The following is a 19,954-nucleotide window of genomic DNA, read 5'->3' on the forward strand; positions in this document are numbered from 1 at the left end:
TATTGGCTTCACTTCAGTAAACTTCCCTTCTCAACAAGATCTTGGATTCTCAAGTTCTGGCTACATTGGTAGCTCTCTAGTGCTTTCAAATTGGCAGTGGAGGTGGGGGGTAAGTTGAACACAGTCCATATTCTTGAGTTATTCTAGATTTGAAAGATGGTCTAGAAGAAGCTTGCCCCAGTTACCACAAAGAAAAATACGGATTAGTTTTTTAATCTGGATTACCAGGGGAAAGCAGTAGATACTATATGTATGGAATTTACTGTAGCACAAAACATCATAATGTTTTCATTAAAAATATGCATTGAAGAAGTATAATTAAAATATTTTGACAGTGCCCACCGCGTCATACCATTTGCTTCAAAATCAGCTCATTTTAGTAAAAAGATTTAAAATGTTGTGTCTCCTCATTGATATTGACAATCAAGAAATAACTCTAACTCTAAGGGAACTGAGCTATATAATTTGAGGCAGACTTTACTTTCCGGTTTCCTCACTCTTGAGTTGACATGAATATCTGAAATTTTCTTAACTCTTCTGGATCTTTTCATTCCTTTATGGTAGTTGCAGGTATAAAGCTAGTAAACATACCTTTGTGTGCCATCTTTTACCAAGCTTCTAATTAAAGTGGGTATATTTATCCACTCCTCCAGGACTCCATGCAATATATTTGGGTGCTTCAAATGAAACTCTCCTATTTCTGTAAGAGTTTATTTCCCTTAGGAGAAAAATTCCCTTTAAATTCAGAGGAGCCTGTGTCCAGACACTGGCCACATAATTACACATTCCACTTGCTCAATAGAGCTTAATCTAGAAAGCCAACCATATATTTCTTAGAAGATTGAACCCATTTCAATTATCTGACTCAAGTGACTTTCCTGGAAGGTGGAGTCTAAGACATTTTAACAACCAGATAAATCTTAAAAGATGATTAAATGTTATTTTAAATATTCTGAACTCCCCCTTCCCATGAAACTTTTCATAACTATTATGATGAAATATGCGTTACTTTTTGCTGTGATGTTGTGAAATCACATATCTGACAGTTTTCTATGTGGCTGAAGTTTTAAATAAAACCAAACGTATACCATTGGGATCTTTATCTCATGCTTTGTGTGGTGGATGGAGGCATCCCAATATGTACAGAAATGGACTATTTGAAGAGAATAGAACAGTGTTATTTCTTTGCACAGAAACCACCTATTTCCAACTGTGCAAACAGCAACATCACTCCCAATTACATCAGTTCCTGGTCCATTTTTGTCCAGGCCAATACCTTCTCTGAGGACTCCAGGAGTCATCTTTTGCAAATTGCATTCCCAGCTTCCCATAATATAATTGAAGAAGGGTTAGCCGCAAAACAGCCAACACCCACATTCCCCACTTATCTTCACTTGGAAGGGGTGAGTTCGTTGCTTTCTTCTCCTGCATGAAGGTCATAGAAAAACATGAAATCATCAACTAAATCCCCTAGTGTTCAAATTTCAGAGGTACTTGCAACAGCAAGTCTACAGCTGGATTTCTTAACTGAAAGAGAGTGAAGGGAAATGCTGGTATGAATATAAGCGGTGCTCTATAAATAGAAGCTGTTGTCCAAACAGGATTCTTCCAGCTAAGGAAAAGAGTGGTGTGTGCTTTCTTGGATTTAATTGTTCATAGACAGCAGAGTGAGAAATCTTGCATTGTTGAAAATTCCCATGTCAATTATAAACTGTGTTTGTGATGTCAAAACATCTGAATTTTTTTTAAGTGGAAAAATGTAACCTACCCTGTGGCTGGATCTTCAAGGTGCTTGTTGAGGTAGACCAGACAGCCAGATGATTTATTGCAGTAATCAGTCTTTCATAATTATATTCATGACATGTAGATCCTCATCATCCTTGTGTGAACCTCTGTGCAAGTTCAGTGCCTTTGCTAACCCTTTGGTTATGCTCAGAGGGTCAGCAGCAGCTCAGTGGCAATAAAAGCAATTTTTACTACACCTGGCAGTCTCACCACTGAGCCACTCCATAGCACAATGGCCTCTGAAGACTTCACGCATCTGCTTCTATTCAAAGACAGCAACAACCACAAAGCTGTAAAACGTCTATTTTTTTAACTCTATGAATGTAACATTTCTACACCTCCACAACACAGCTTGCAGAATGAGAACTCAAGAGTTCAAAAATAGAAAGCCAAGAGTAACAGGAAGGAGATGTTGGAAAATGATACATCCAAGCCCCCACTGCTCCTAGAAACCATTTTGTGCCAAGCAAGGTTGGAAGTAAGATCACTGGGTCTTCTTCATGGATGATTTTAAACACTGTCCACTTGGTCACAATCTACCTTCATCTCAGATGACACTGAAATTTTAGTTATTATTCCCCATACGTTCCAAGCTTTGGCATGCCTCCACACCGCTGCACATTCTGTTCCATTCTCCCTGGAATGCCTTTCTCTTCCTTTGTGCCTGGAAAACTCCCAATTTATCCTTTTTATAAATTCCCCAATTGTAAATCTCCCAGGCAGACTGTTTCTTCTTCCTCCTTGGTCCTATACACACGAGGAACCCTCAGCATGGTATTACCACACTGCCTTTTAATCATGTACTCATACTATGTCTCCCTAATACCGTTTGGATAGTTTGATATTTAGGGACATATTCTTTTCATCACTGTCTCTAGTGGCAACATCAAAAGCTTAACTAGGAAAAAAAGAGAGAAAAAGAAAAGTTTCACTAGAGATGAAATTATTATTCACGCAGTAAATCCTTATTACAGTCTGTTGTATCTCAGCTTCTAATGTACTATCAAATATTACTGTGTTCCATATTACATATAGTGTTATGTGTATACAATCAGATATAATATTCTTTCACATATTCTATTCTTTTCTAATACATACACATCCTCATGTGTACATATTTTATTCTAGCAACATGTAATATTCACCTAATGTGCCATACAATTATTTATTCACTGATTGTCACTGTCCCCAAATTAGAATGTAAGCTCTTTGAGAAGAGAAACTTTGTCTCTTTTGTTCCCCTGCTCTGGCCCCAGCACGCAGCCCACCAAATAACCCAAAAACAGGTGAATGAGCAAATAAATTATGAACATTTGATGGTAAGCAACAGAGGCGATCAAAAACTTAAAAAACCATGTTGCTGAAAGGGACTTTAGAAAGAATCTCATCCAACCCACTGGTTTTAGAGATGAGGGTGGCTGCTCAAGGCTGGTAGCAGATCCCAGGCCAGATTCGTTGTGGCCCAAAATACTGCTGCTGGTGAAAAATCAAGGCCCCGCAGTAGCACCAAGTCATGAGGGACCTTGAAGTTTATCACTTTACTGTGGTGCCCAGAGAGCCAAGAGGGCTGGAGTTCAATTCCTTTCCAGAATGAATAAACAAATCTACATCAACTGCAGAGAGCCCTAAATCTACTTCCCTACCAGTCAAGTAAAAAAAGAAAGAAAGAAAACTCAAGGTTAATAAATAATACATAAAGGAATCATTACAGTGGAGACAGGCTCAACTTACCCTGCAAACTTAAAGATGAGAAAGAAAATACTCCACAGCCCCAGAGTTCTGTATGGGTTCGTTCCTCTAAGTGAGATTAAACAAAATCATCCAGAATTGTTTTTAATGAATTCGTTTATTTCCAAACTAAAATCTATTTCAGTTACAGGCTGAATATCAGTTTTCCCAGTACAGGCAGCATTTTATTTTGCTGTCGGCCTGCCCAGATCTGAGAAGATATGAATTTATGAGAAATATCTTCTTCTGCCTGTCTTACTTGAATGTACCTATATTTATATACTGTATATAATAACATTATATTGTTACTTTCTGAAGTGCATTCATTCATTCATTCATTCACCAGCCCATCCATCAGAAATATATCCCGTGATTCCTCTTTGCCAGGCACTGTGTTAGGCTGGGATGCAGTGTGGTGAGCACAACATCCCAGCCTAACAAACACGGTCCCTGACCTCAGAAGGTGACAGTCTAAAGTGGGGACAGCCAACCAGCAAATAGCTACAGATGGCCCTAGCGACAAGATGGAAAGGAGTGAACTCACCAGAGACGGGCACAGTGTGGGCACCTACCATGGAGCTCAGGGAGGTCGCCCTGAGGAGGTGACATCTACAATGACTGTGTTAGTGTCCTAGGGTGGCTGTCACAGTGTCACACACTGTGTGGCCTAATCAACAGACATTTATTCACTCACAGTTCTGGAGGCCAAAAGTCCAAGATCCAAGTGTTCACAGGGTGATTCCTTGTGAGGAAGAATCTGTTCATGCCTGTGTCTTAGTTTTCTGGTGGTTTGCTGGCAACCTGTGGCAATCATAGGCTTGTAGATGCATCACCCGATCTCTGCCCTCGTCTTTGCGGGGCTTCTCCCTGTGTGTACGTCTATGCGTAAAGTTCCCCCATCCTCTTCGTTATTAAACAAACATCCAGAAGCCAGTGCAAATGTATGAAAGCGCCCGCTTTGAGCCAGGCAGTGTCTAAGAGCCTAACATATCCCTGTCGTTCATTCTGCCAATCCTGAGATACCCGTTTCGTGGGTGTGGAGATTGAAGCTCAGAGAGCTGAAGAACTTGCCCACAGCCTGGGTCCCACGCTAAGGGTCCCATGCTAAGCTGCTTCTGCACCGTGAAAGGGCTAACAACTCGCTGGCACAGCGCCTGCAGACCCAGTTCTCAGAGCATGTCCCCCTGAGTCAGGCACAGCTGTTACGTTTCTATTCCACGGCTGGCCCTCCGGGTCAGCTCCCTAGCAGTCCTTGCCAAGGCTGCTCCTCAGGGAACAGCCATCCAGTTTGCGTCTTTACACCTGTGCACCAGGGACTTGCTGAAGACGCAGGTTTAGAACCTCCAGTCTCAGCTTCTACTTGAAGTTTTCTTTTTTTTTTAATTGAAGTATAGTCAGTTATAATGTGTCCATTTCTAGTGTCCAGCATAATGTCCCAGTCATGCATATACATACATACATTCATTTTCATATTCTCTGCTTGAACATTTCCAGTGTCAGCTCACCACCTCCCGGCTTCCTGTGGCTTCACCTGCCTCTCCGTTCAAATCAGGACAATGTTTAGTGCAAGCCCTAGATACAACTATAACACACTCACACACACACACACACACAAATTCTCCTATGCTTGCTAGCACAAGTCTAAGCTACTCTTTCTGCTTCCACAATTTCTTCAAATTAAAAGAAGCGAGGTCTTCAGCAGTGTGTATAATAGTTCAGTGGTAGAACACACGCTTAGCATGCAAAAAGTCCTGGGTTCAATCCCCAATTCCTCTGCTTAAATAAATAAATAAATAAATAAATTTTTTAATGCTAAGAAAAAAGAGGGGGAGAGGTCTTTTAATAGCCAAATAATTTGATTGGTGGCCTTAGGTCATATTCCCAGAGCTCTCTGAACTTACCTGTGGGAGGCAGCCCTCTTGCACCACTTTAATACCTGTCCTCCCACAAGGCCTTGCCCATCTTATTTAAATCTTCGGTTTTCCGCTCACTGCCTGTGTTAGTGTAGCACTAACATATCTCTATTTTGATAGATCCAATGGGCAAATATAATAATCATTTCTCATAAGCATAGAATAAATGCAAAAATGTTTTCACCCAGATAATCAAGTTTTTAGAGTTAACAGTTATTAAGTGCTTCTCTGTGGGAGGCTCGGTTCTAAGTGCTTTAGGCATCTTAACTCATTTCGCACAAAGCCCTACAACATAAGTGTTCTTGTTATCCCTATTTCACTGATGAGGAAACTGAGGCACAGGAAAGTTAGGAAACAGGCCCACGGCTACAGTGTGGTGGGGCAGGGATGCCACCTCCAGGCTCTGGTTCCAGAGCCCAGCTCTCAGCCACTACACTGGACTCACCTGCTGAGATTCTACACATTGTTCCGGTTCTACAGGATTCAGAAGTGAAAGAAGCCAGGCCCCTGATACACTAGACTTCAATTAATTTCTCAGCAGCCAAACCAAATAACCGATGTTGAGCACAGTGACATTCTGGGGAAGATATTGACAGTTCCACTAAAGATACAGTCACGTGCATATCTCATTCACAATCTTCCCACATCGCTGTCAGCGGCTTATCATAGTCAGCTAATTATTAGACATCTCGATCGAAATCCAGGTTTGACTCATTGGAGAATTGAGGCAAAGTCCTAGGAAGCCAGAAAAACTTTGGTTCATTAACTAGGGTCATTTTTATCCTAGTCTGCTATCTCTGGTAACAATTTTTAAATCTGTTAAATTTATGACTGTCGTTACTGCAGTTCCATGATCATTAATGAGATAATGTGCTTCCTCGAGTCCACAAATCTTTGTGCATTTGATATACTTGTTCTGAGTTAGCAGAGTCGAAAGTGGCCCCAGCTCTCATTCTCGCTCTCACCAAGTGCTACACTAACACAGGCAGTGAGCGGAAAACCGAAGATTTAAATAAGATGGGCAAGGCCTTGTGGGAGGACAGGTATTAAAGTGGTGCAAGAGGGCTGCCTCCCACAGGTAAGTTCAGAGAGCTCTGGGAATATGACCTAAGGGAAAAAGACAGTCTGGGAGCTAGAAAGGTGAGGTCCTGAAGTAATTCTTCATCCTCCAAGTCGTGGGTTTGCTAAGAGAAGTGAGGACGGACGGTGCAAGGACAGTTCATTCGGGGCAGAGCACACAACATGTGCAAATGCCCTGAGGCATGCAGGGGGTGTTTGAGAGGCTGAAAGAAGGAGCTGGGACTAGCCTGTATGGTGTAAGCACAGGGATGGGGGGAGAGGTGGCCCACCCTGCATGAGTCTCTTCCCCCAGTAATAAACTTCTGGAAGTCATGCATTTCCCTCAAGCTCCCCCAAATCTCCCAGTCACAATTAACTACCTCTTTCATCAGCATTGTTCCTGCCCCTTCCCAGCAGGTGCTGGATCAGCATTCTAGGTATCCATTTCTGCCTCCTCCAGACTGGAGCTCCCACATCTGTCACAATCTTCCCCTTCGGTCTCAAAACGCTGTGCACAGGGGGAGCACAAAGCATATTTGTTGCATTAAATCCAAGCTAACAAACAGCACTCCTTCCCGGCAGCTCTGCAAAGAGGAACAGATGCCTTTGCTAATCGCTCCTGGATGCATGGTTTAACACAGGTTCAATTCGGCGCTATAAATCTATATATCAGAGCCAGAACCAGTTAGCTGCCTGGTTTATAATAGCCCAGCACTGGCCTCCCACATGATGGGCACTGGGCCCTGTCACTCAGAGGAAAACCTCAACAAACCCCAGCGAACTGAACTGACCACTTGTACCAGCCTCGTATAGAAATGGTCAAAATATCTTTTTTTCCTTCCACTCTGGGAAATTGAAAAGACAAATCAATTATAGTAAGACAGACGAGAGGCTTACTCTCCCTCAAGAAAATCTGCTTTCGGTTTCTCCAGAGTTAAAGATCCTCTACTTGCGCTCATTTTGTTGTTGAAGGCAGAGCCCACTTTGAGCTAGCATGAGAACATCCTGGAAGGCATCGGTACTCCTCCCCGGGGAAGGCACAGTACTCCTCCCCTGGGAAGGTACTCATCACTAGAGAACATTGTACTCATCACTAGGGAAGTCTAAGGGCTTTTTGACTTCAGATGTGGCTGCCTCCCAGGCTCGGGCAGCATCATCAGGATGCTATCTACATGCCACTCCGTTTCTCAGCTCTGCTTGTCCCTATGTATTGGTTTTATTCTCCAGTAGGCTCTCTCCTCATGACAGGGAATGTGGCCTCTGGTGCCCATAAGCCTAAGTCCCCATGGCTTATTACAAAGGGAGACACACCCACCCTTTTGCCCAGAACCAAACGCTACTCTCACAGAAGTCTTTGGTTGTGCTGGGTCGCAGGGTCACTCAAACCAGACACTGAGTGCCAGAGAATGATGAAATGCTTGGCCCACCCAAGGTCACAAGCCCATTTCTGAGGAAGGAAGTGAGACCTGCGGTTGACAGCACCAATGTAACCCTAAGTGATGGGGTGGGATCATTCCCCAAAGAAAGAGGTGCTGGCAGATCGAAGCTACATTTTCCATCTACCTAGAGCTTGTACAAAGAGAACCAATGAGCTTAGCCTAGTCCATCAGGAGCAGGGCTGCCCTGAGCTGCCCGGCACTTGCTTTGCAGGATTTGAGTGAAAGCATCTCTTCCCAATTTTGTGTGCAGTGCCATCATGTTGGTAGTTTGAATCAGCCTTTGTGGGGCATTTACACCACAAAAGTTGGCACAAGCTACAAATCAGGGCTTTTTTCCTCCCCTTGAGAGTCAGTTATTAAGCATTTACCAGAACACCGCTGTATAAAAGTTAATCATGTTTCCCCACCTAAATACAAATAAAAAATATGTGTGTATATAACTTTAAGCCAAAATGATGAGTTTTCTTGTGTTTTTTTCAAAGATCCATGCTCTCAGGAGATGCTTAATTCTCCCAGATTGGTTTATTGGCTTCTGTGTTCTGACACCCCCAATGCATGTGTTTAAAGGATGGCCATTCACACCCTGACCAGCGGGAGAGTCCCTCATTGTGTATTTTTTTAGATGAATTCTTTCTGTTCCCCCTCCCCCTCATGACAGTGACTATGACTAACAAGCCTGTTACCTGGTGTCACGGTGACAGGACTGTCTCCTTCATCTGCCCATCCTAAGGATTTGGTATTTACCTCTCAGACCTGCAGGAAATAAGTTCTTTTCTCTTTGTAAGTTCCACCACTTGTGTTTTTCCCCCTTTCTGCTTCAAAACAATGCAGGAGGCTGGGGAGGTTATCCATGTGTATTGAGCTGGAGAAACCCTGGGCCACAGTCCCCAAGGGGGTGGCTCAGCTGCTGTTGCCTGGGAAGGGTCAAGTCCACCCCTTCCCTGCACTTCCTGAGACCAGGTCTGGAGCTTTCTGCAGGAGGCAGCTCGGGCCAAGGGCTGTGAATCTGAGCACCACATCAGCCTGCAGTTGTGGGTGAGGCATGCACGGAAGAGTGAGGTGGGGCAGAAAATGCAGCATCTCAAGCCAGGCTTGTGAAAGGCCTTTCCATCGGAGCAGCTGAAATGCCAGGGAACAGTGTTGCTGCTTATTCCTGGGCTTTTTAAAAAATTTCTTTAGCTAATTTTGCCATGCAGTATGTGGCTGTTTCATATTCTTCATCTTTGTAACTGTTTTAAGGCCAGACTCGCTGCCAGAGGCCAAGGAATGCAGGGAAACTGTCAGCCAGTCTGGGCGTGTTAAGACACAGAGCCATCTCGGGGACTTCCGGTAAATAACACGATTGTAATTGTGTTGCCGGGCTGTTGCGCTGGGTGGATGACTGGGTGAGGGATCTGAAAGTGCTTAGACATATCTGATGTTCAGGTATTCCATGAGCATTAATTAAGCACCTACTAAGAGCTAGGCACTGCGATGGGGGGAATTCAAAGGTATGTGAATCAACTGATGATATTTGAATGTAAGTCATAAACACATGATTTCCTAACCCAGGTGGGAGTGGGGAGGGGTCTTCTGTTCTTTCTATTTAACTCATAACAGCCCCTTTTGCTCCTTGCTTGGTGGCTGATTTCAACCTTCTCTGCTCTCTTCAAATCTCTTTTCTGTCCCATCTCTCTTTCTCAGAAGATGGCTTTGTCCCGTGTCCAATTCAAAATAGATCCCATTGGAGGAGGCAGCAAAGCCATGCTCAAGAGTTAACTCTGGGTCCAGACACTATTGAAAACCTTAAAGAGATTCCTATTTGCTGATCCAGTAAAGGCACTTCCAGGAATGCAGCATGAGGAAGGAGGCGCAGACCAACACAGATGTATGAGAACAATTCCCAGGAGGCCTCTGCCCAGAATCATTCCAACTCTAGGCCTAGGTCCACAAAACATGCTAACTGCAACATTGCTAGGGGCTTTATCTTCCTGTGTCTGGCCAATACCCACCCCACAGTCCTGCTGTGAGGAAAGTGGACAGTTTATTTTTTGCCTTTACATCTCTGACTGTCTCCACCGATGAGTCACATCCCAGACCCCTTGTCCACGTGACTTCCTGAGATATTATCTAGATTCCCTCAAATCTGGGGAGAATGTCTTAGCTGTTGGGGCAAAAACTGGCCTAAGAGAATAGCTAACTGCCCTCAGTTCTGAGACTAAACACAACCTCTGCATAATCTATGTTTTTCATCTGCAGGGTTATACTGTGTCATCTGTATCTGTTCAGTGTTTCATCAGGAAGCAAATAAAACATATTCGGGGTGGTCAGGGGCTTGGCCTAGCTGGGACTGTGTTATCCGTGGCCAGTCGGCTCTGCTGGTTTATTTGAACTTCTTTCCCACCAGAAACCTTGAGTGGCTAATTTGTGAAATAAAATTGAAATTGCTCACTCTGTCTAAAAGCTTTCTCTGGGCTTAATACCTATTTCTGGGGAAATTTTAATAATGCTTTGGTTTTAAAGTCAGCAGGAAACCTATAATCAGGATTGTTGTGTTTTCTCCAAAATCAAGCATAAGGCTCACGTGTAATCAGAAGCTCAGTACTATTCATTGAATGAGTAATTTTTTTTAATTTAATTTTTGTTTTGTTTTGTTGGGGGGAGAGGTAATTAGGTTTGTTTATTTATTTTAATAGAGGGACTGGGGATTGAATCCAGGACCTTGTGCATGCTAAGCGCACACTCTGCCACTGAGCTATGCCCTCCCCCACCTTGAATGAGTAAATTTTGAGGCAACTGGTAATTACTGGTCTCTAAAAGTTCTCTTTTTTCTGTCTCTACTATTGAGCAGAAATGATTTTTGTATTTGTAACAGACTAGACTCCCTTCGAATGGAAATATGAATCTACCATTGCCCTTGAACACAGAGCACCAAGTTCAAGGCAGAAAGAACAAAGCCAGTTACCCATAGGTTTCATACCTGCACAATTTACCTAAATAGAGATTGCCCCAAGAAGTTTTATCAGCCATATGAAAATTTTCTTGTAAGATTTTAAAATCTATATTTTATGGTCAAGATGCTGTAGAACCCTCCCAGGACTAATTCATACCTGGTCAAGAAAAATTGCATTTTCCCATTTACATTCCAAAGTCTGAACTTTTATTTTATAAATGAATTTTCCCTCCAATTCAAAAACTACTGGCTGCATTACGAATTTTAATGCTACTATTATAGGACCATAATTTTAAAAACCCAGGGTTCTCCAAGGGCTGCCGCAGCATGCCATCTCTCCACTTTATTAAAATGAATGAACAGATGTACAATTTATTTCTACCAAGCTATCATCTAAATTCATAAGCTATTTCTCATGTGTCTGAAATCCACGTTGGTTTCCCATTTTCTTTGCCTTGGAAAAAAATTACACTCCCTCATTTATCACTCTGGGGACATAAACGAGAAGTCTACTCTCCACTTCATTCACTTTCGACTAATATCCTCGGCACAGTTTAAATCCCATCTCTTCAAGGCTATTCAGCTTGAGCCAGGCAGTGGAACAACCCAGCATCCAATTGGAAAACTCCTCAGCCATCTATGTGGAAAACTGACAAGCTGAGTCACGTGAGCTGATGCCTTAGATGCAGAAGGAAGGGGCTTTGCAACAAACCTGGAATCAACAGAGTTAAACATCAGTGTCAGTAACTGAAATGCATTTTAGTTTCTGTCTTTTATAAAACCCTCAGATCACCCTTATTTCCCATACACTGCCTGTTGTCTGACTGGCAGCAGGAGGCAATTAACAGATTCGTCTTGTGTTAATAGACATTTAGTCAAGCTCTGAAGACCCACGTGTTGGTCTCAACTCTGCTTTAAATCCCTGCACTGCCATTTTTCTGGCTGTGTGAGCTTAGACATATGACCTAACCTCTCTGAGATCTGGTTTATTTATCAGTAAAATGGAGATAAATGTACCCACCTTGTAATAAGGATTAAATAAAGTAGAGCATTTTCACATCAAGGCCAATAATATATGGCAAGGATAGTGCCTGGCATGTGGCTCAATAAAGCGGCCATTGTGATGATTATAGCATCCCAGAGACATATTCCTGCCCCATAACAGCTGGGCTGAAATTACAGGGCACTCCCCCACCCTCCGTGTTCCGTCTTGAGTTTGCTGGCATGGTTCAAGGGGAACGTAAGGAAGGCATTTTGTAGCCAGCAATGCAATCAATGAATGTAGGTTGGAAAGGATACAGAATGAAACCCTGAGGTTATCTGACAGAACTCTGCTCCCTGAAGAATTCTATTTATGAGATCCTGCCATAACTGGGCAGTAAAACTTGCCTGAGTTTCTAGGTTGGCATGGAAATCTGCCCTGCATCCATAAGCGCATCTCGGGATTAGGGCTTTAATAAGATTCTGAGTGGGTATTTTTCCCCCTTTCTGTGGCCCTGTTGCCTGCAGAAAAACATCATGTTAACTTCATTTGCTTGAGCTCTGTGACCATCCTGTAATTTCAAATGTGCCTTTTTTTCCCACGTAACATTTTGATAGGGGAAAGGAGGTTCTCCTGGGGTCTGCAAGACTGGCACAAAAATGATGGACTTCTTTCATTTAGCACTGACACAGCTTCATGTGGACCATGTCAACGGCGCAAGCTCCCTAAAGAGCAGTAACACTTCAGGAGGGAGGGAAAGGGGAGAGTTACCTCAGAAGGGGCCTGCTGGATGGCTCCACCAGCAGCCATTCGAGTGACATTTGTCAGCGTTCTCACGAAAATATTGTCGAGGGGAGCCAGCCATGGTGACCTGTAATAGCTCCTGGCAGCTCTATCTGTACTTTGTCAGCAGCCCCTTGACTAAAGCAGCTGTGTTGCTACCAACGTGTTTGTTGGCTGTTGTGGGATATGGGGCTCCAGGCAGTTCCTTCATCTCTGCTTGAGCAAACCAAGTGTCATGGTCATGGATCCCAGATCCGATCCCTCCCACAAAAAGATTTAAAAGTATCATTCACCAGCTGGGCAAAGTAATAAGATAAACTGTCCATGTGACAAGGCTGCTTTGGGGTCTTAAAATTCCAGCAAGGAAGCAAATGCCACCAACAGCAGTGTGATGGAGAATATAAGATTTTTTGAAATAATGACCCAATTCTATGTCACAAGATGGAACCAAGGAGGTAACAAGATGGGGAAGGGACTTCATTTGCCTGGTTCCCAGTTGTCTCTCTGTTCACATTGTTGATTTGACCAGAAGGACTGTTTTAATGACCTCAAAATCCCAATTTTGTTTTTGAGTCCTTTCACAAGGTAGGATGGAGTGATGTGTGGAGATTGGTCAGATGCTAAGATCAGATGACTCTTAGCTTCAGTTCCATCTCCATCATTCGCCAGATCTTGGATATTACTTGAGTTCCTTAACTCTCTTGGCCTCAGTCTCCTCACCTGTAAAATGGGAATATTGACGACAGTGGCCAGCAGCTCTGTGTAGGACCGGTTAGAGAGGTCAGGCAATATGCCTGGGTTACAGCTGGTCCACCATGGAACTGGTGCATTCAGTTGGACAAATTAGAAATTTTCCCCAAGTTCAGCCATGGATAGTAACATTTTGTCACCTTTGAACCCACATCACTGAGAAATCCCATGCTCTTGGGGGAACAAGGGCTGCACCAGGGTTAGTTGTCTTGACTAAGAACCTCAGAACTGTCTCATTGTGTGCGTTGGTTCACAGGGTCAAAAAAATATCTTCTCTCCTTACTCACTGTTGAAAAGCATATCTGAGAATTATTGCCTTTAACATGTTGATGTGCAGTCTTTTCAAAGTCCCTACCACTCTCGTAGCTACATCAGCACAAAGGCCGAGTTAGCCAGATTAGGAAAGCATTTGTTTTGATGTTGCAGGGCGTGTCTTCTTCTAGGGGCTCCCTTCTCCACTGAAAGGTTTTTTTGTTTCGCTTCTTTTATTATGATCTCCTTTACTCAGAGGGACAAATGGTGTCTTGCTGAGCTACTTGCTCATGGGAGAAACACATTAGCTTCCTGTGGTTCTCTCTCTCTGTTTACAAAAAAATGTTGCCCCTCAAAATGGGTGCATTTGGATCAAGAATCTGAGTCTGGTACAATGTGTGGGAGCCCAAAAGTGGATTCTACCATGAACAAGTTGGTCTCCTTCCAAATTAACAGTAAAATCAGCCATGTAGCACCAAAATGCGTGATTTCAGGCTTACATAGGAAAGCAACTTAATTTTTTTAACTTTTCATTTTAAAGTGGTGATGGACACACAGGAAGTTGCAGAAACAGCACACAGAGCCCCTTAACCCCTTTATTCAATTTCCCCAATGGTAGCATCTCCTGTAAGGGTAGTACAGTAGCAAGACCAGGAGGTGGACATGGGCACAATGCTGTCAACCAGACATGATTCAGTCTCCATCAATTTCGGGGGGGGGGGAGTATAGTTTGTATGTGTATGATATAGTTTATGCATTTGATCACTTGTAGAGATTTGTGTAACCACCACCACATAAGGATACAGGACTCCCCCATCACCACAAGGGGCTACTCTAATAGTTCATAGTTGTCCCCACCTACCTCCCACATCTGGTCATCACCAATCTGTTCTCTACCTTTATAGTTTTGTCACTTCAAGTACAGTACATAAATGGAATCGTACAATAAGTAATTCTCTGAAACTGATTTTTCTTACTAAGCATATTGCCCTTGAGAGCCTTGCAGGTAGTTGCATGTATCCATAATTGTTGCTTTTTATCACCTGAGTAGTATTCCATGATGTGGACACCAGAGATTGTTTAACCATTCACCCACTAAGGGATAGTTGACTTGTTTCTAGTTTGAAACTATTGCAAATAAAGCTGCTATGAATATTCATGTACAGGTTTTTGTGAGAACATAAGTTTTCATTTTGCTGGAATAAGTGCCCGAAGGTGTAATGACTGGGTCATATGTTAAGCACATGTTAGTTTTATAAGAAACTGTCAAACCGTTTTCCAGAGGGGCTGTACTATTTTCCATTCCCACAAATTATGTCTGAGAAATGCAGTTTCCCCACATCCTCACCAGCATTTAGTGTTATTATTACTTTTAATTTAAGCCTTTCTGATAGGTGTTAACAATATTTCATTATGATTATAATTTGTGTATGTAATTTGTATCTCCCTACATGACTAATGATACTCAGCGTCTTTTCATGTGCTTATTTGCCATCTTTATTCTCTTTGGTGAAACGTCTGATCGTGACTTTTGCCCATTTTCTAACTGGATTGTTTTCTTACTGTCAAGTTTTTGGAGTTGTTTACATAGTTCATATACAAGTCCTTCATCGGAGATTTGGCTTGCAAATATGTCTCTCAATCTGTGTCTTACCCTTTTATCTCTTAATAGGGTCTTTCACTGAGCAAATGCTTTTAGTATTGATCAGGTTCAGCTTATCTTTCATTTTTTATATATATATAGTAGTGTGTCCCAAACTCCCAGTTTATCCCTTCCCCTCCCCTTTCCCCTTTGGTAACCATAAGATTTTTTGCTATGTCTGTGAGTCTATTTCTGTTTTTGTAAATAAGTTCATCTCTATCATTTTTCAGATTCCACATATAAGTGATATCATATGATATTTGTCTTTCTCTATCTGACTTACTTCACTTATTATGGTAATCTCTAGGTCCAACCATGTTGCTGCAAATGGCATTATTTCATTCTTCTTTATGACTGAGTAGTATCCCATTGTATAAATATACAATGACTTCTTTATCTGGTCATCTATCGATGGACACTTAGGTTGGCCATTAATTAGAAAATTGATGGTGTATCCTTTCCCATTCTTAAACCACAGCCACATGACCAGGGGGAAACACCTACTGCTGACTCCTTACCCCTGGGAGAAGGCTTGGCACTGTGCAGATTGGAATAGTGAGAGGTGAGGGTAAGATGCTTTCTCACTGTGCCCCTGGGAATGTAGGACCATCCATGGAAGCCGCCAAGAGAGGGTAGCGCATAAACTCTGGACTCAGACAGACCCAGGCGTGAATCCTGTCTCTCTGCTTCCTAACTCTGTGACCCTGGGCAAAGAATGGACTTCTCCATTTCCTCACCTGTAAGTTGTGGTTCATAATAGAACCTACCTCGTGGATGAGCCATCAGCTCAGTACACGACATCGAGGAAGCAGGCAAATGTTAGCTTTTCTTATTACCATTCCACTAATAATCATTATGCAGCTTTTAGTCTACAGATCATTAATTTCTTCAGAAAACAGGCGTCGTTGCACCCAACTATTTGAGTTTACTCAACTCAGCCAAATCCCCATCCTATAGCCTGTTTCAGCAACTCTGGGGCCACCAAACCCCCTCTGGTAGCCTCCTTTCTAGCTGGTCGTTACATCAGAAGGAGGCAGCACCCACCTATCACCTTTAGCTGCTAGTAAGCCCTGGAACTTGCTGCCCTTGAGCATGCATGGTTTTTTCTTTTCTTCCCGGGAGCTCTGTACCACCCTGCTGTGACTTCAGGACTCTGCGCTTCCTTGGGGCTTAAATGGCACTGACCTTCCGCACGTTCCCTGACTGTAGAAAGCGCAAGGTTGCAAGCCAGTAGCGAAGGAAGCTTGTCTTTGTGTTCTGTTTGTGAAGCCGTCTTCCTCTTTCACTTGTGTTACAACAATGCTAGAACAACAATGCTAGAGGTGGACTCACTCTGGAAACACTCCCTTCCTGCAAAAGGTGCGTGTGTGCAAGTGTGTGTGTGTGTGTGTGTGTGTGTGTGTGTGTTGCATCAAGTTACTTATGAGCCTCCTTGAAACCTAATGGTCGAGGGAACTCTTGTTTCCATTCAGAAGTTGCTATTATTGACAGAGAAGGCAAAGTACTAGCTTTTTCTATGTTCTGATCTTCTGAGGCTCATCAAGAAAGCCCCACGAGTGACAGGGCTGTCCCTCCTCCTCAGAGGGATGGTGGATCTAGACCCCAGCGGCAAGACTCAGGTCTCTGCTGCATCTGAGTCCACTTGGCACACACAGGCATCAATGTGTTTATTGAAAAATGAGAGGCAGGCCAGTGTCAGGAAGAACTACCTTTCTTCTTTTATAAAAGGGATTATCAGTTGCTAATCCAAAAATTGTAGAGTAATGCAAACTACATCAATAATTTTCATAGTAATTATAGTCTTTAGTTTTACTCTTGAATGTTTTTCTGGCAATGTCTGATTCAATTACTCTGGAAGATGTTATTATGCTATTTCAGTGTCTGCCATGAGACTTGAGTCTAGGACCAACTTGCTGGTTAATCTCGCCCTGAGGGAGCTCACAGGCTGCTGTTTACAGGCAGATACTTGTAGGGAGCCTCTGACCTGGTTTAACTAGATTAGTGACTCTCAGGATTGTGTATGCACACACATGGTCCACTGGGACATCTGGCCATATCTACAGAGTTTTTAAAATATTTTTAAATTTATTATTATATTACTTAATTATTTTATTTTGGCTGGGAGGGAGTAATTAGGTTTATTTATTTTTAAAGGAGGCACTGGGGATTGAACCCAGGACCTCGTGTGTGCTAAACATGTGCTGTACCAGTGAGCTGGACTCTCCCCACAGACATTTTTGATTATTACAACTCATGTTCCTGGCATCTCGTAGGTGGAGGCTAGGGATTCTGCTCAATATCATATACAGTGCGGCCCCCACCCAACAAGCCCTTATCCAACCCAAAAAGTCAATAGCACTGAGGTTGAGAAACCCCAAATTAGATTAAAAATACAATTAGAAACCAAAAAGTACTATTGCTCAGGACACCTCTGATTATATGTGACACCAACTCCAGGTAGTTTAGACAACAAGGGAAATTTATATTAACTGAAATATTATTATTTAGTGAGACTAGGCTACTGAAAACCAAAAAAAGAGAAAAAGAAACCCAAAGAGCAAAGTTTATTTCTTTGGTCACATTTCTTATCATGATGTGTGCTGTAACAAACTTCACTTCCTTGTTCTTTCTGTCTGTGTGCATTATAACAAAGTGCCTGTTTTGCTTAAATGTGTTGGGCATTCATCTTGACATTTAGAAATATTCTCAGTTATTCATCAAAATAATCCAATAAGAGGAGGTACTATTTTTATTCTCATTTTGCTGATGAGAAAAATCAAGGCACAGAGAAATTAAGTGACTTGACCAAGGTCACACAGCCAATAGGTGATCGAGCTTTGTGAGGTGTTAAACATGAGTAACTTTCCCTCATTCATTCTTTTTAATGTGAAAGAACACCAGTGGGGCAGCTCCGTCCCCACATAGACTTCTGGTGTTACTCCACCCTGGGATCAGAGCCCAGAAGGGACAGAAAATGATTTTCTTAATCCTCCCTCTCTCACCGGATCTGATTCCTAAGGGAATGATTCGCATCCATCTCTTCTCCCCATGGGACTCAGATGTTTTCAGAAACTCCACAAGTCACCGCTGTAAAGAAATACACGGCGGTGCCAATGGGAATTACAATTGGGCCCACGGGGTCTATTTGAAACAGGAATCAATGGTGCAGACACAGACAATGGATTTAGAGCAGTTTCTTCTGACGACAGCATTTGGGATTTAAATATAAATTAGAAGCTGTAAGTCAATTCCATGTGTGAATTTGTACAAATCCCTTGTAAAGAAGGCAGAAGGTTTCTCTTGTCCTTATTTGTACTGGGGCATTAGCATCAGGAGCCTAACCAAGTGTGTCAATTTTCCTACCGCTCAGGAGATTAAAGACGTACTTTCTCTAGTTAGAAACAGCTGTAAGGGGCTCGCACGGAGCAGGGCTCGTTCTCTGTGAGCTCCGGGGTGTCCGTCTCGTGTCTGCATTAAGCTGAGCAATATCCCATGCAAGTTGGGAAAAAGGAGGCTGCTTCCATGTGGGTTAGTCAGAGGTAAGGCTTTCACAGATCCTCCTCCTTCCTGGCCCCTCGTGCCATTGAAAGGAAGCTTCATTCTCAAATACTGCCTCCCCTCACATGGGATGAGGGGGAAGTGTGCACTTAGTACACAGAACACAGCCTCATGTGTTTAAATGTGCAGGACAAATGCTCCATGAATGTTGATGACTGACTTAGATCCACACCACCTTAAACACAGTTGCCACATGACCCAGCGATTCCACTCCTAGCTATCTGCCCAAGAAAGTGAAAACATACCTCCACGTGAAACGTTGTCCCTGAACGTTCAGAGGAGTCTATTCATAATCACCCAAAAGTCGAAACAACCCACATGTCGATCAGTGGATGACTGGATAAATAAAATGTGGTCCATCCATGCAGTGGAATATTACTCAGCCACAAAAAGGAACTAAGGGTGGACCCAGACTACAACATGGATGAGTCTTGAAAACACCATGCTAATTGAAAGACACCAGATACAGAAGTGAATACTGGGTGATGCCATCTCTATGAATAGAGACTCTGTAGCAACAGAAGGTGGATTAGTGGTTGTCAAGAGAAGAGACAGGGAAAGCAATGGGATGACTGCTTAATAGGAACAGGATTTCTATTTGAGATGATGAAAAAGATGACCTCTAGGAGATAGCCCTGTGATTTTACCAGCAAATATATTCCGTTGACCTGCTTAGCAATGCCTATGAACTTGTAGGGTAGAGAATTCTCAAGGATCCCACCAGCAGCCTCCTGTGGCTTTCCCAGTCCTGTGGTCTTCACCTGTTAGGACCCACACAAGCTAGGACAGTCACAAAGATCTTCTTTAAGTTTGATCCTTACACTAGGAGGGGACCTTAGTCATCATTCCAAGCAGCTGTTCTCATCCCTGAATTAATCATCTAGGGGAGATTTTAGAAATACAAATGCCCAGGCTCCAAAGAGGAAAATCTCTCAATGTGTGACTGCAGGTCATGAGAAGTTTTTGAAGGTTTGAAAGTGATTCTAATGTGTAGTCAGCGTTAAGAATTACTGCTATAGTCCGATACCCTCAGATAAGCAAACTGGGACTCAGAGAAGTTACAGAATGTACCTGTGAGTTAGAGATAGATCAGAACTTGCCCCATTTCGTTGAATTTTCCATTCCTGTAAA

At 42.8% G+C, this 19,954-nt stretch overlaps 1 protein-coding gene across 2 annotated transcripts in view; it reads left to right on the forward strand.

Moving 5' to 3' along the window:
- CDH13 (cadherin 13) overlaps positions 1–19,954 on the forward strand; it is a 932,038-nt gene that overhangs the window by 813,183 nt on the left and 98,901 nt on the right. The window lies entirely within an intron of this gene.

This window comes from Camelus ferus, chromosome 9 (genome assembly GCF_009834535.1).
Source record: "Camelus ferus isolate YT-003-E chromosome 9, BCGSAC_Cfer_1.0, whole genome shotgun sequence".
Lineage (NCBI taxonomy): Eukaryota > Metazoa > Chordata > Mammalia > Artiodactyla > Camelidae > Camelus > Camelus ferus.